General features: G+C 37.7%; 1 protein-coding gene and 1 long non-coding RNA gene across 4 annotated transcripts in view; one reads left to right on the top strand and one right to left on the bottom strand.

The window, feature by feature from the left end:
* Positions 1-17562, bottom strand: part of LOC126334582 (serpin B12) — a 96349-nt gene that overhangs the window by 56618 nt on the left and 22169 nt on the right. The window contains exon 1 of one of the 3 annotated variants that reach the window (XM_049996970.1): positions 14076-14094. The exons of the other annotated variants lie outside the window; for them this stretch is intronic. The gene's annotated coding sequence lies outside the window, so the exon portion shown is untranslated. Of the gene's footprint in view, positions 1-14075; positions 14095-17562 lie in introns of those variants that run through there. 3 annotated transcript variants of the gene reach the window in all.
* Positions 4976-5632, top strand: LOC126334583 (uncharacterized). Its single transcript, XR_007564759.1, has 2 exons — positions 4976-5058; positions 5300-5632. It is a non-coding gene; the product is annotated as an uncharacterized LOC126334583 (long non-coding RNA).

Raw genomic sequence — 17562 nt, 5'->3', positions numbered from 1 at the left:
CTCCTCAAGACTTTAACTTGTGCATGTCTAATACGCTCTGATAATTGTGCGCTTAGTGATGCAAAAGTTCCACCATCCAATTTAATGTGACAGTTTCAGCCTGCAGCTATTATTTTTGTTTTCTCTATTCTTCAGAAGTGATTTGTGTTCAATTATTGTGTGACTTCAACTTAGGCTAGACTCATTTACTCACCTTCAGCCTTCTGTTATTTATCTTGTTCATTAAATATTCTAAAATCAACTTGTTTTAAGTTAATATGTTTGACTTTAACTCCCCTCAGAGAAGATCATTTAGTTGTGTGTAATACAGTTTGCAACATTTTTTGCCTGGGTGGTTTTCCTTGGGCCCACATCAGTGGACACACCAGAACCCAATAAAATTAATTCCTACACAAATGATGATTCCCTACATCTCTCTTCTCTGCTTCTTACTCAACATGTACAGGGTCTCCCTCTTTTCCTCTTTACTATTTCACTCTTTCAGTGTACCGAATATATAGGAGAATCTATTTCAACCTTGAAAAATAGTTACAAAAGACATAGGCCAATGAAACAGTGACAAGTTGTTTTTGTAACTTTGTTAATCAACAGAATAAAGACATCATTTTTTTCTCAGATCGATATATCATTTCTTTACATTATATTAATTATTGATAGGTGAAATACAGTAATTGCTATTTTGTAGGTCTGAGAAAAAATTACATTGTAAAGATATATTTATGATTGAGGTACTTAAATGACCTTCTACCCAGAAGCTTACAAGAGCAAGGTTCATTCCTTGCTCTGGCTTGATAATGAAAGACTCTTTGCCTATTGTTGTTTCTGTGAGAATATTTCACCAGTTTTGTGGCACAAATTTCTTTAGATGCAGGACTAGGTTCACATCAGAGGGCATAAATCTGGTGAACAGCATGAATATTCCAACAATACATAAGTACTTTAAGTTTCCCAGTGTTCCTATTACCAAAGAACATTTATTGGCAGGTATAGGTGCTGACAAAAAATTATTTCATTCTTTGACTATCTTGGCCTGTCCCCTTGCATTTTCATACCTAGATTGCTTAAAAAACTTTTGAGTTACTTGCAAATCTACAAACATATGCAGGCTTAGATAAAAAAGAGCAGGCAATGGAAGAATAAGCCTCATGAGAAAAAATATAACTTTACTGTAAAATAAAGAGAAAACAAAAAATAAATTTGAGACAGTCTGTTTGAAAGTGCACATCACTGAAAGCAAAATCTGCTGGAATCATCCTTGGCATGCTGTAATCAAGGTGCAAGAAATGTTACTGTCTTCCATGGCGACCCTCCCAAGTTAAAGAGTGTGTGAGGAGTGTTCTGGCAATGACTCACTTTAAGTTTCAACTCATCCTAAGGATGCTCAGTTGGAGTCATGTGAGCAGGTACCGCAGGCCATTTCAATCGGCTGATCCCTGTCTCCTACAAGAAGGTACTCATGAGATGGGTGCGCAATGTTCTTGAAATATTGTCTTGCAAGATGAGCATAGTGCCAAAATGTTGATTGTAGATGTGGACAATAGGTTGCAAGAGCCTACTATAATACTGCACAGCCATCAAATTACCTTTGAATGTGACAAAAGATGTCTGACATTAGTACACGATATGGTCCCAAAACATAACTGACCTATTATCCTACTGGGTCCATGAGACTCTATGCCTGAGATGTGCACTAGTATGTGGTTACCTCCACATTCTTCTTTGATGACGACTGTGTGTCAGAAAAATCCTGTACTAGTTGACAAATGGTGAAGCCAGGGATGTAAGTTGTCAAGAAGGCACTGTGCAAGCTGGAAGTGGCTCAATGATGGTGTGGGTCATGGAATGGACTGTGTTTATGTAGAATGGACTGGGTCCTCTGACTAGAAATGGTTATGTTTGGCTTCTTGGAGACCATTTGTAGTCATTTATGGACTTCATATTCGCAAAGAATGATGTCACGTCACCAGGCCACAACAATTTGTGATTTTTTTTTTTTTTTTTTAAGAACATTCTGGACCATTTGAATGAATGATTTGGCCACCCAGATCCCCTGACGTGAATCCCTTTGAACATCGGAACATAATCGAGAAGTTGGTTCATGCACAACATTCTGCACTGGCAATGCTTTGGCAAATATTGATGGCTAAATAGGCAGCAAAAACCTGTAGTTCTGCATGGGAATTCCAACAACTTATTGAGTCTACGCCACATTGAGCTGCTGCACAATGCCAGGCAAAAGGAAGTCTGACACAATATTAAGAGGTATCCCATGGCTTTTGCCACCTTAGCGCAGTTCTGTTGCTTTCTCCTAGGGGTAACAATCAATGCTTTGTAGATAGTTGTGATTAACTGATGTTGTTGACTGCAGGAGGTCATTAGGAGGCATAACTTCAATATTTTGTGCCCCTTGACAGTGAGTGAATGTTCAAATGGCTTCACTGTGGAGTATGTCAGTTCAGACAACAATTTCCTGTACTGACAAACCATCTGAACTAAGGTTGAAATGCGTCTGCAAGAAATACTGCTGGGCTCAAGAGTGTATGCAAGCATACTGTCCCATCCATGCACTGAGGAAGCAGGTCACACATATAGATGTATATAGCCATTTCCGATGCTCAAAAGTGTTTGGATAATGAGCAGACCAACAAAAACCAAGCAAGTCGGTTTTTTAGTAGTTTAATTGGCACAGAAGACTAGTGTGGTATTTTCCACATATTTACCGTTAGCAAAGCAATTAATAAGAAGAGGGCTGTAACCTTTCCAGCAGTTGAAATAACCCCTTGCTTTTTTTGGTGCTGGTGCACTGGCTTCCACTAACTATTGTAACTCACAGGGTGATCACAATGTTCTCCAGAGAAACATGTTACTGAATGAAATCAGTTGGATTCTATATAAAACAATCCTCACATAGCTGATACAATGGTTTTCGCATTTCTTTTTGGTCAGCATACAACAGATGTGCCACCTCTTTCACACTGAGTACAGATACATTTTGATAAAGTTATTAAATACAAGTAACTGAACCCAACAGAAGTGTTGAGCACCTGGTGAGACAACAATGACAAGATCTCTTTGTGCATCACAAGCTGATGGGTGCATTTTAATATCAGATGTAAAAACGTGTAATGATATAAACTTCTATAGTAATCATGTTAACAAATTTTTGAGATGTTGGGAAGAGCATACACTGGAAGTGTGCAGTGCCAACAAAACTACAAATGTTAGTAACAAATGTGCCTGATTCCACAGAATAATGTAAGCAACTAAGAACACTACAACATGACTTCTGGCCAAATTTTACAAGCAGATGATGGTTTGTATTGTTATAATTGTTGTGGTAGTGAAAAGTGCTTCTAATTTGTCCCAGTTACCAACAAGAGTCACGGGAAACAGGCAAATTATCATTTGAAATTTTCAGAGGCTGTATGTGTGTCATTTCTTTAAAAATTTATGATTAGGGAGACCAGAAGTGCTTTTCTACTGCCGAATGTATTACCGGTACATGATTTCTGCTGAGATGAGTATCAGGGCCTATGGTACTAATAAACATTAACAGAGACCAGTGGCAAAACAGCTGATGAAGCTTTATTTCATTTTTGTTTTAAACTTGCACTGCTGCTAAACACAGGGTGTGAGTCCTTAATCATTTTCCATGAGTAAGAAGCATAAATTCTCAGCAAGAAGGTTTGCTGCCACTCATGTAAATTCGCTGACAACATCCTGAACAAATTATCAAGGGGCTGTGGCGAGCAGAGAAAGCAAGCTCTACCCACTGACCCCCAGCACATTGTCAGATGAGGGGTGGGGCGGGGGAGGCTGAGTTGGGAGAATAAGACATGCTTTTGTCTCACAGATCTGGTACCATACATATGCTTCCTGTTTTGGCATAGCACTGCATGACAATGAGTTTGTAACAGCCACAGTAAACACAAGTACTGTATGATTAGATCGTCAATGTTGGCAGCGGCCAGGGACAAAACATGAGCATGGCAGACTTCTGCCAATCCAGAAAGAAATATGGAGCCCCGATTCAACCCGTTTTGAACATATAACAGTAGCAATAAATATTCAATTAATTTTCTAAGAGAGAAATAAGTGTTTTGCATAGCCCCTAATAATGAAATTGTTCTCTTACAGCCACTAAACAATAAGCCTAAATGCTTTGTCTCTCAGTATTTAAGCCTCTTGCTTAAATATCGAAATTAATCAATATTTTATAGCTTGCTTAAATATCCTGCCTTCAAGAAATCTACAGATATTAACTAAAAGTTTACTTCAAAAAATACAGTAGCATACATTAAATATACCACTACTTGATTTAACAGTGACCCATCTTAATTTTGTACCATACAGTAAATTTTGACACCAGAATCAGCAAAGTCACAAAAATTAAGAACGGGTTCAGTTCTGTAAGCTGCAGTTTCTTGGTTAAATGGTAAAAGCATTTGCTATTCAACCACCAGAGGGTAAGGTAGAAGCTGCCATTGTTCATGAACCAGAGTATTATGTTTTGAGGCATATCGTGGTGGCACCTGCTTAAAAGCAACGTAGAGCATTGTTAGAGTCATAGGGCAAGTGTACTCAATGGTTAGATCCCAGTATAAGTCTGTAGCACCGTCTCCCTTTATTGTACCTCCATGCAAAAATAAGAACAATTCAGACAATTTAAAAATAAAGATAAAATAATATTCATACCCTGACCTTGTTCCTTTGTTACCTCACCTACAAAAACACATAAATTAAATTTTTGTTGCAAGGTTGGCAGCTATCGCTTGTAACAAAATCTTCTATGTACCTTACAGCAATCTTTAACATCTTACTTCCAAGTGTGCCATGTTTGGCACATAACCATTTTATACAGTTATTTAATGTTAAATTTTAAAACAAAATTTACTGCCCCATTGTGCCATATCTGGTTCCATTTTCAACCATCTACCGTACTGTGCTGTTGCCTGGTGGCAGTTTAAAGAACTACAGTCAGTGAGCAGTTCCATCATCTGAGACAAACATGTGCTGCTCATAACCTCAGTTTTTATGGCTGTACAAACAAAAATTAAGGTAAGTACCTTTTTGTAAAATATGACCTTGTTCATGCAGTCTATTTAAAGTTCATTACAGTAGTTTCAATTTGCAAAATATGCTTAGTTTACATTTTATAAGGTTTTTTGGGTTTATGCCAAATTTGTCACAGTGAACATATACTGAAAAACTACTGCTTTTTAGTCTGTGTCAAAACTGGCACATTTGGCATTGAAGAATTACTTCATGCAATTTGGATAATGAAGTTTACTCTTTTCAGATGTCACTTTGTTGACTAAGAAGACATCACAACACAACACCATTTGTACCTCCTGATGAGTGAAGGTAGTTTGGTAGATAACTCGGATGGGAAACCAGATTACACCCTTGACCACAATAGAAGGAACAAAATATCCTTATTTGGTGATAACTGAATTCTGCTTTTTATTTCTACAATGTAATTTACCTAAATTAAACTATAATAGTTGGACATTTACAGAAAAGTTATAATAATTTGTTATCTAATATCATCTAAGATGAAATGACTGGGGCTATATTGCATATAACAGTCACTATAAATCTGTGATGTTTGAATAAAACAAGGTAGCAGAGAGTTTATTTTGTTTTGGAAAACAATGAAGCATGTTCCAATTATGGCACGGATGAAGGTGAAGAGAGTGGCCCTACAGCTTCTACAGCTTTAGCCACATAAAAGATCACCGAAGTAAAAGCACCTGTTTGCCTTGAAGGGGGTCCAGTAACAGTGAGAAACCTTCATCACCAATATTGGATTCAGGTAATCATCATATACTTCAGTCTCCAACTGACTACTTCAAAGGTTTTTTTTTTTTTTTTTTTTTTTTTTTTTTTTTTTTTTTTTTTTTTTTTTTTTTTTTTTTTTTTTGGTAAGGACCTCATAACTTTAATTGTCAATTAGTCATACTTGTACAGTGACTAATAAAATCTGAACAAGCCTCTAAATATCTCAGAGAAGGAAACAGAGCAGTTTATTGGCATATGTACCTATATGAGCAATTATGATCTACCTGGGAGTAGGACGTACTAGAGTGGAAACATCCAAGTTGAAAAGGGAGCAAATGTTATGGCATATAACAAATGGGAGGAATTGAAGTCGAATTTACACTTCAGTGACAACAATCACATGCCTCCACAGAATGACCCCAACAGAGGTAGGCTTTATAAGATCCACACAATAGTTAATGCTCTTCAAAGTGAGTTTACATAAATTCCCGTTGAGGAATCAATGCTCTGCATTGATGAACATATTGTGCTTTTCAAAGTTCCTCTTCTCTAAACCAGAACAATCCAATGAAACCCCCTCATTGGGAATATAAATTGTTTTCCTTTGTGACACCATGGGCCTACTTCAAAAACAAAATCTAAATTTACTTTGACAATTGGTACGTATCATCAGCTTTGTTAATGACTCTGTCAAATACTGGTTTATAGTCCCTAGGAACCATTCAACTACAATGGTTCCCAAGCTTACAGTCTTCATCTGATAAAGAGATGAAAAATTAAGGGTGTGGTTCTTAAGAAGAAGAGGAGGCAGAGCCATAGTCCATATCAATTCAGGAAGGCTAGGAAAAAATTCTACCTTCATAGCCTCAGACGTTATTGAATTTAGCATATGTTAAAATAAAAGACTAAATAAGTAACACATATCTTTTTGTTTTCGCCAAAAAAATTTCTGCTCCAAGATACAGCCCTCTATAGATGACACTGCACATACCATTTTGAAGATAAGAATTTTGGAAAAAATTTTAAAATGCTGTATCTCTGGAACAGTTCTAGATATTTTGCTGTTTTTTTTTTATTTGAAAGATAATTTCTTTATGACTACAAAGAAATCCCCCATTTGGACCTACCTGTCTAAGCTCTTTTACTAGAGTGTTCTGAACTTTTTTATAATTTATGGAAAAAAATTGTTTCTCAAAAATACCATTCGATAAAATTTTGATTTTTTTTCTGTAGATTAGTACCACATAGTTCTACATCCCCTGAAAAGGAGAGCTTCCACTTTTAGGTTGAACAACTGAAATTTTTGCCATAGGCCTACATAAAACCTGCTTTATTGCCGTATTACCACATAACAGGCTAATAAAAATCAAAACCTAGCCTTATTTAACATAATTTTAGTTTTGAAAGATGAGTAAGAGACTCATTTTTCACGCATTTTAAATGGTTACAAAGTGTATGTGAAAGATCCAAAGACTTAAAGGTTTCAATTTATGTAACTTCTATGCACTCTGTTTTGTACTGAAATTAGTCAGTCAATGAACTAAAAATGTGTTCCACTACTTCAGTGTCTCCCTTTGAAGAGTGATGCTTTCCCCTTGAACCAATAGGAACTGAAGCACTTGCAATCTTCCAAACATTGTGAACAATAAGTGATCACTGATGGCATTGTTGCAGTCCTTCAGCTGGAAACCTATATCCAGCAGCTGACCCATGTGGTTTCATAAAGTTCACTCCAATTTTGTTTAACTCATAAATGGTGTCTATAATCTCTGCAGTCTGCCACAAACATCCCCCTTCTCAGGTTGTGAATCTGAATATTATCCTGCTGTCTCTGAACTGATTTCCTTTCATAGGAGTAGTTTGTTTGGACAATTCTTCTTTTATCTGTTCATGGAATTCTTCAATTTCCTCTTTGGGCAAAAGAATGAAGGCTGTGGATGTGTTGTTGTTGTGGTCTTCAGTCCCTCATAAAATCCTCAGCATTCTGAATCACAACTGTATTTGGTCCGGAAAGATTATTCGTTGTAGCATGGTGCTTCAACAGACCTCCTTCATCATCACATGGCCCCTTCCCATGACCAATAGTGCTGTATACCCAGTCAGTTGGCACAACCAACTTATTCAATTCAAACAGCTGGTAATGTATTTTTAAAATGACTAAGAGCACCATCAGAAATAATTATGATCTTCTCTGCCCCTGTTTGCAGTAGAAGAATTTTGCGCATTGCTAGCAAAGCATGTGCTGAGTCATGTCCTGTGTCAGCACTTATAACTGCAACACTTGTGGTCTTGTTTTGAAAAAATGTCACTCCTGTAAAAAATTTAAACCTAATCATTACTCCAATGATACTCTTGTACTTATTGTGGGAGAATTACAGACCAGGTCTCAGCAAAATCAGAGTGAAGCGCTAAACATAGTTCTTCAGCCTCTACAAACACTTTCATTCCTGCAACAAATTTCTTAATTAGTTTATTTTCCTCCCATGTTGCACATTTCTGCAGGGTTACCTACCTAATATGTCTTCCAGGCCAAGTGTATGTAAAGACAGTTCTCCCTTTCCAGGGCAGTCACCACATTCTTGAAACAAACAAGTCTCTCACTTTACATCACAGACTACTAATGACTTCAAAGCCCAACCAATGTGTCATACGTCATGTCCTTCAGTAAGTTCTTCAAAGTTACCACACAAAGTTCAAAATTCAAGCATTACACACATAAACAGACATCTCTAGATGGGTGTAAACTGCCCACGTAGGTCATAGTGCATAAAATTTTGATCTTCCAATATGTGAAGTTGTATAGTTGCTCTTATAAATTGCAAAAGTTTATTTAATACTGTGAGTCATGTACCTCATCACTTTCACAACTTCTTGAACTTCAACTGTTATAGTTGTAGTGTCTTTTTTGTTAACACTCTGGTGAGAACAGTCCCATTTATCTTCCAGATAAAATGACTACACTATTTTAACTTGAGCTGCTTCTACAGGACGACCATAATAGGGATCTGGTCTTCCAAACACTTCTTTTACAGACCTCACATTTCTTGATTTGTCTACCATGTACTTTGATACTGATGGAACATGTTTCAGAATTGTTTATTTGAAAATGTCTCTGGAATAATAGTTAAAACTTGCACCTTTTCACCATAGGATGCACAATATTCAACAGTTGAATTGATTTTTAAAAAATTGCCGAATGAGGTGCAAGAGTGTTTTAGTTCATTTTCTTCTGAAGATGAAATTTCTAGAATGTCATCAGTTTTGCTGTAGTGTATTTATCCATTGCTTTAGTAATTTCTCAGCACTGTCCTGATACATAGAGCTTAAGGCTCGACTGCACTGACCACAGTTTCTTATCAGGACTAACACCAGCCTCTGCAGTTGACTGATTCAGGGTATTTAATTCTTCCCCTATTGACGCAAAATCTGCATCATCTGCACAATGGAAGGCTTCACCTTGTTCTGATATTATCATTGTTGTTATTCTGTCAAAACTATTTAGAACACAAAAAGTCGTCACTGGAAACATCTTCACTTTCAAACACAGTCTTCAAATAAGAACACTTATTCCCAACCTGAACAAAGGCTGTTTTTTTGTTTGTCTTATATATCACTCTTTTATGGATATGCAAATAGTGAGCACACTTCACTCTTCTGTGGCCTCCGTCAGAAGACATTTCAAACGTTCATTTCACAAAACACACTGCAGCTGTGTTAACTGGCAAATTCCTGACGAAAACACAGAACTCACTGGATGGTCTCAGATTTCTGAGAGGCCTCTTCAGTAAACAAATTAGCACTGAACAACTACAATACAGAAACCTGCAATGAACAACCATGACAAAGAAATTGACAAGAAACTACAACAAAGTGTAAGAAATATCTGCAACAATGAAAGTCAAAAGAAATAACTGCAACAAAGAAAGTAATAAGAAATAACAGCAACAAAGACAATAGAAATAAACATTGTATGAAGGAAAATAGTAAGAAACAACTTCAGTGAAGACATTCATTACCTTTGAAAGTTAAAAAAAAATAAATAAATAAAACCTGTCCGACTAAAAGTGGGAGCTCTCCTTTTGAGGGAATATAGTACTACATAGTATTAATCAACAGAAAAGAAATCTAACTTTCCTGTGTTGGCATTTTTGAAAAAAAAAAATCTGTAAATTATAAAAAGAATTCAAAATGCGACAGTACAAGAACTTTGACGGATATGTCCAAACAAAGGATACCATTGTATTCATAAAGCAATTATCTTTCAAATAAAAACCTCTAACAAAATATCTAGAACTGTTACAGAGATATAGCATCTAAAATAAATTCCGAAATTTGCATCTATGAAATGGTGTTAGCAGTGTCATATTTTGGAGGCCTGTGTCTTGGGGCAGGAATTTTTTTGGAGAAAACAAAAAATACAATTTCTTGCTTACTACTGAATTTTAATATGTGCTAAATTCAATAACATCCGAGACTATGAAGGTAACCCCCCTGCCTGAAGTGATACGGATTATGCCAGCAGTTGATGGGGTAAATATTAGGGCTGTAAAATGGATGGATAACAGAGGAGTATCTCTTGCGTGAACTTTTTAATCTGCTCTCCCTCTCACCATTGTACGATGTTTTGACCAACAAGATCAGCAGGGGACTGATGTCACTTGCCCTAGAACTCATAAAAAAAAAATCATGGAGTGAGTAGACTTTCTAGATGATCTCATCAGCTAAGGCCTAGGAAATTTTATTTGAGATTTTTCTTTCACTTCATCGATATACCTATTGTCAATGTTTGGCTTCTCGTCCAACAAGACAGTAAAAGTAATGACATTCCAATGCATTCCTATCGGAATCTAGTACTCAGAGGAATACATAGACCTATACGGCGCTTAATTTATACTGGTGGCTTGTTCATACGTTAGTGTTCACACATGGTAAAAATAACTCCACTAAACTGCACATTTAGCGTTGTTGATCAGGAAGGGAAATGCTGCATCTTTAGAAATTACGAGTTATCTCGGTTTTTCTTAGTTGTCTCACTGTCCGCAGGACATTATGCCAGTTCCTTGGCGCCGCTGCGTTTTCAGCGCTGATCTGCAGTTAAGATGGATACGAGCTTTTATACATCCTGTTCCGAAACAATATCTTCTGTCTTTTTCTGCCTCTTTCCCATACTGCCTTTATCACGTTGCAGAAAAGCCGATAAAAAGCCCCTGGGGCACAGATGCCACAGCTGATTCCTAACACAACAAACATAACTACACATGATGCCAGTCATACGTCTCTAATTACCGTTAGGACGCCCTCGCCATTTTACGAATGGAATCACAACAGGTTACCATCAGTTTACCATTTCTCTGTGGAAAAAGAGAATCCATGGCTTGCTGATTCTGCATTAGGTTTTACACTCCGAAGAACACAGCCATGCTATATTGTAGGTGAGTAGGCCTACATCTATACTTAAACCCAAACACATCAATCGAAAAAGAAAATTCGACTTTTCCGCTAGAAGAGAGGGAGAAAGTATCCAGAATTGGGATTGCCTATGTCTATGGGTGCAAATCAACACTACATGTAGACACAGAGCTGCGAATTTGCATTCCAGTTGGTATGCCTGCACAATAATATGACAAACTGGAGAGAGAAGGTTTAGCTTAGTGCAGTCGTAGCCTACTAAAAGTTGATTTTGCCGGCCAATCATAGAATGATTTTTTGAGGTTCCTCACTTTCATATAGTCATATATTGGCCCTGAGCCACACTAACTAACTACAAAAAATGTAGATTTCAAAATACATTTTATTCAATTTCAATTGTACCAGCCGACACTAAAGACATATAGATCTTGAAATCAATGCAAAAAATCCATTAATGTGAACAGGTGTGAAGTTTTATAAGAAAACAAAATGCTGCACTTGGCATCAGAGTTGAATAAACCTTTTTAAAGTTTGTGTACTACTTCTCCACTTCTAGAAATAATAATGCAGTGTTCTATTTGACTTCCAGCAGGATATCATTCTGACTTTTTTCCTATTTCAGTCCGCGAGGGGTAGCAGGGCGGTCAGGGGAGCCTTGTCATGGCCAGTGCGGCGGCCTCCTCCCCCCCCCCCCCCCCCCCCCCCCAGGCCGTCGGAGGTTCGAGTCCTCCCTCGGGGCCGACCTGGGTGGCCGAGCGGTTCTAGGCGCTACAGTCTGGAGCCGCGCAACCGCTACGGTCGCAGGTTCGAATCCTGCCTCGGGCATGGATGTATGTGATGTCCTTAGGTTAGTTAGGTTTAAGTAGCTCTAACTTCTAGAGGACTGATGACCTCAGAAGTTAAGTCCCATAGTGCTCAGAGCCATTTAAACCTCCCTCGGGTACGGGTGTGTGTGTTGTCCTCAGCGTAAGTTAGATTAAGTATTGCGTAAGCTTAGGGACCATTGACCTCAGCAGTTTGGTCCCATAAGACCTTACCACAGACTTCCAGAAATTTTTTTTACTATTTCAGTTTTTAATTTTCAGTTTCAACCTAAAATTATGGGAACATCCATAAATAATATTTTGTGAATCTTTTTCTAGTTTTATTTCATAGCTCGCTGGAAATCCTGAATTTAATCATATGAGGATATAAGTTCAGGTAGGCGAATCAAACAAGTGACATCCAAATTCATGTTAATAATAGGAAAAGATGAACTTTGCATATGCCACTGAAAAATGCTTAACATTTAGGTACCAAAGTAACCTACTTTAATAATTCTAAACAGTTAACCATTACTCTTTTGACATACCGTATGTTTTCTGTACTTCCTGTAAAATTTAGTTCTTGGTGCACGAGGCGTACCGGTATTCAGATTCATCGAATCAGTTACATCAAGACTAGCAAGTTTTGAATCTTGCCCCGCCTGGAAACATTTCCGCGGAGGTCCGTGTCTATGATATGAGTGATTTCCCACTAATTTACTGGCCGCTCATCCAATACAATATTACAGAGTATGATAATTAGCCCTTTGTGAGTGCCAACTCCTATGCACAGAATTACGGACGAATCTTTTTAGCGCCTAACTCGAAATAATAACTGACAAAATTTCCGTCCGTAAATGGCCGGCAACTTTTTTCTATACCGGGAGATATTTCGAAACTTATTTGTGTTGCAGCTACTGAATCTTCAACCGATTTAGAGAATATAGATTGCTGAGAGGTTACTACTCGTTTCAACGTCGGAATTTTATGTGTATGTAGTGATGGAAATTCTGAAAATGGAGACTTTCGTAGTGTCTCTTTGTGGGACGGTTGCAACAGTTTTGCAAATAAGGCGAACGATATTATTCAGTGACTGCGCAAAAAAGAAAGATTTTTCTTCCAGCTATCCTGAAACTGCCGCGCTTGCAGTGCGTGTAATGCACCTCTGACTCCACGACGCATTCTACTTGGAAGTATTTTGTGTTCTGCCACGAGCGTAGCCCTACAACTGCCTATGAACACGCCCTGTATTTTAAATGATTATTGGACGAGTGTAGTAGTGATTTTAAAATCCTGTGAGGTTACCATTCCTTCAGATATTAGAGGATAGATTTTACCCTTCATAAGGGTGACTGATTCTTTCCCAAGCATTTTCATCAAAAGGTTTCATTTCATCACTTCATTTTTTAATATCTTATGTTTTGGGTGACACAAAATCTTTAAACATTGAGCACAAAATCTTTAAACATTGAGGTTGCGTGTTTGAGTGTGTACTGTTTGTAAGCGTAACTCTTTATGTGCGTGTGTAATGAACCATACATGCATCCACAGATTTTAAAATTTTTCAGAAAAGCTAGTTCCTTCTCTTTTTCAGTAACTAGTTAACACAATTTTTGAGGTTTTATCTAATAACTGCGTCTTTCGTTCAAAATTATTTCATAGTGAGTGTCATACTTTTGTTTCAGCGAATGTGTAAGAAAGATATTCTTAGGATTTTTTTAAGCTCACGCGTCCAAATAAAATACTTGATGGTGTTTATGACCTAGATGTTGAACGCTCCAAACCACACCAACAATTAGAACAACGTTGTGATTCCTACTTTGTATGCCTTTATCCATTCTAGAATTAATTTTAGTTCTTCTTCAAGTACGGAGAATGAATCTTAGCAACAATGTCTAAGAAGAGGATAAAATGTTCGACAAAAAAAATGATTATAAAATTTTCTTACGTTAATTTGATCAATAATTGTAAGGCTCACAGAAATACATGAAGAAATTTTCGCTTATCTTGGTGACAAAAAGCTGAACGAACTATTTAGGAAGTCGACGAAAATTCCACTGACAACTAAATTATGGCGTTTACCTGCAGACCGGCGTGCCGCTCTTGTCGCTGCGACTGCGTTGTTGCACGACTGTGCAAGTTTAAAAGCATCTCATAGTGAGACTTGTTACAACAATCAACGCCGAGGCTGCCAGCTGATAATTGTTGGGCTGTATGTGGCCTGAAACAACCGGTTTTGGGTTACATCGCTTTTCTTCCTTGCCAGTTTAACCCGAAACCGCTCAAAATAGCCAGTTTCTAAAATAACCGATTTTCGCTTTTTTATCCTGTGATGAACCTCCAAATCGAACAAAAAATGAAAAATTTTGACTCTCTCAGTTTCAAGATAAATAGAATAAAAATATTAAATAGGCAAATAAAAGAAACCTTAGTCCGTCTCCCGTTCGCTGCGCATCTCGAAAAGCAATACTACAAAAACCACCAATATTGTCCTACTGATTCTAATTTTTTGAAACACTGTAAACAACGCCGAGGCAGCCAGCTGATAATTGTTGGGCTGTATGTGGCCTGAAACAACCGGTTTTGGGTTACATTTCTTTTCTTCCTTGCCAGTTTAACCCGAAACCGCTCAAAATAGCCAGTTTCTAAAATAACCGATTTTCGCTTTTTTATTCCTATTATTTCCTGTGATGAACCTCCAAATCGAACAAAAAATGAAAAATTTTGACTCTCTCAGTTTCAAGATACATAGAATAAAAATATTAAATAGGCAAATAAAAGAAACCTTAGTCCGTCCCCCGTTCGCTGCGCATCTCGAAAAGCAATAAGTGGTTGAATACTACAAAAACCACCAATATTGTCCTACTGATTCTAATTTTTTGAAACACTGCTCAAAAATCAGTTAGTAACTGGGGATCATACCATTGTTTGGACATTATGAATAGTCAGTGTTAAAGTGTGAAAACTAAGGCTGAACAACTCTTTTCTTCGTGTTAATCTGCCCGTTTTCAAGGACTACAAGCCCATAAAGGTGTATTACGTAAACGCGGCAGCAGTTCAACCACTTTCTATTCTTATTGTGTACTATGAATGAAATGCTGGGTTTTTAATTTATTACTGTTGTCACAATTTTGCAATACTACAGATGTCGGCGCGACGAAAGCGAGAAACTGCTGTACAGACCAGGTGCACTGCATGTACACGTGTACCTAAAACCACGACACGCGGCAACAGGGACATTGTTTCAGCAATGCACTACCAATTTTTATTATATGTGTTTGTCTGTCGTGATATTTCTGGTCTTTTATCGGTTATCAGTAAAGAAATGAATAAAACACCTGTTAGAGTCGAGACGAAACGTATATCGAAAAATACCCGTTACTGAGAGCTAAAATATCAGTTTCGGCTTTAACCGATTGGTTATTACCATTCGTAATCTGCGTGCCCTTGCTCCAATGTAAGTGTGACTTATCAGAGAAGCAGCGGCTAGTAGATACCGTCGAGTCTAGATCTCGTATTATCTTCTTCTATAGTTTCAGTTTTTATGCAAGACATCTGAAGTATACTAAATGGTAGGAAGGCAAAACTCTTTGAATTTCGTTCCCCCATCCAGTATTACAAGATGGATTGTGTGAGTGATTTTGCGTAACTCCATTTTTTCATTCGATGCTGGAGGGGGGGGTGTTGTTTTAAGGGTTTTTCTGAACTTTTCTCCGACCTTTTAATCAGTGCCTAGACGAGCATTTGTTCAGTGGTTGGCAGACAGTTCATCGACAGAATGTTCTAAAAAGTCCACCTTAGTTAACTGCCGCCTAATTTCTCTTTTTATCCATTACTTTATATGAAACAGTATACTATGTAATTTCCGAATGCTTCGTGATGATGGTTTCCTAATGTCTTGTAATGAACCTTCCGCGGTAGGAATGCCGTTCCTCGTCCACTCTTGAATGTAAATTTATTGACTATCTGCACGGTACTGTTGTATTGATTAAACAAACCGCTTACAGATAGGGCTGTTATCGTCGATATTACTGGATGAACCACAACAAAGTAGTAGTCAGAAAGCGATGTGAATAGTTCTCTGAATTCAGTGTGTTCCGTTAAGTTATAGTTTTCTAAAGCTCTAATGTGCGTTTCTCGTTAGACGTATTAACTTCCAAGTCATGTTGCCTTTCGGAGTTCACAGTTTTGTGGAGAGATCTTGTTTTTCTTCCGCCGTTTAGTTAGACACAACGGCATTTGTACATTTTTTCTTAATGACAGCGTTTAATCAGTCCTTCTGCTGTAACTATTATATTACAGTGTATCATGCCATCTGCATTTCTGTTTGTAGGGAATACAACTGGAATAATTTGCTGCAATTCTGCCTGTCGCGAAGCTCTCAGTCCAGTCGCAAGCCTGATTAACCGTCCCACACAAAAGTATTTTCTTCAACAGGTGTGGAGTTGATAGTAAATCAAAAGCTTGTCCGAAGTCTAAAGACGCTAATTGTTTCAGACTAAAAATCCATGGTACCTAGAATATGATGTATGACGAGCGCGAGCTATGTTCGCAAGGTCGATGTTTCGGAATCATGTTCGTTGCTTCGCAGAATGTCACTGTTTTAGTTAGGCCTTATGTTTGAATTCAGAACTTGTTATAGAACTCTACTGCAAATAGAGGTGTGTGATTTAGGACGGTAATTTTGTGTAAATCTATGCTGCGTTATTCCGCTAATGGGGGTAATCTGTGTTTTCTTTTTCAGTCAATGGAACATCTCCCCGTTGCAGGGATCTGCGGGAAATTGTGATAAAGTGTGCACATAACTCACTTGAAAATGCTGTCTATAACTTGAGTAATATTCCGTTGAAGCCTGGGACACAGTTGTTTAACGGCTACTTTATTTTCTTTTGAACATTCCCAACTACATTCTATTAACCACCAATGTTTGCTATGGTGCGGCAATTGAATACTGGCAACATTTCTTAATTTTTATTTGTGAAGTAACATTTCAAAACAGAATTCAGCACTTCGGGTTTCAATTTGTTATTGTCTGTTTAAGTCTCTGTCTTGTCAGCAATGTCTGACCTTCTTTTGCCACGCTGTACCTTAACATACGACCAGTACTTCTTAGAGAGTTTTGAGAGAGATCATGTGACACTGTTTTGTCACAGCAGGCTTCATGCACTGTCCTGATAGCCAAGCGTACTTTGATTGACTTCTTCCTATCTGCAGATTTATGTTTTGCTTCGAGAATGCACGTAGGAGTGGAATCTCTTTCCTCGAGAGTATCAGAGCCACCAGCAAACACGAGGGTGAGGCTGAAGGTGTTAAGGGCGCCTTGACTCTGTGTTTACATTCGCCAGCTACTTCTTAATGTTTTGCGAGTTGATTGCCTTGTAGTTTTCTCGAGTTATTCTAATAGTCTGTTAATGATCATTATTTAAAGATCTTTATGTGCACCGAAAAACATTTTCAGGTTATGGTTTTTTACGGTTCTAAATCGTCATTAATGCCAAACAGTGTCAAGATCGACTTGGAAAGCATTTTGTGAAGAAGCTCCTTGGCAAGCAACAATTTATATTTGATA

Source organism: Schistocerca gregaria, chromosome 2 (genome assembly GCF_023897955.1).
Source record: "Schistocerca gregaria isolate iqSchGreg1 chromosome 2, iqSchGreg1.2, whole genome shotgun sequence".
Classification (NCBI taxonomy): Eukaryota; Metazoa; Arthropoda; class Insecta; order Orthoptera; family Acrididae; genus Schistocerca; species Schistocerca gregaria.
Note: the sequence above shows the minus strand (reverse complement) of the source record. Positions and strands in the feature narration are given on the sequence as shown.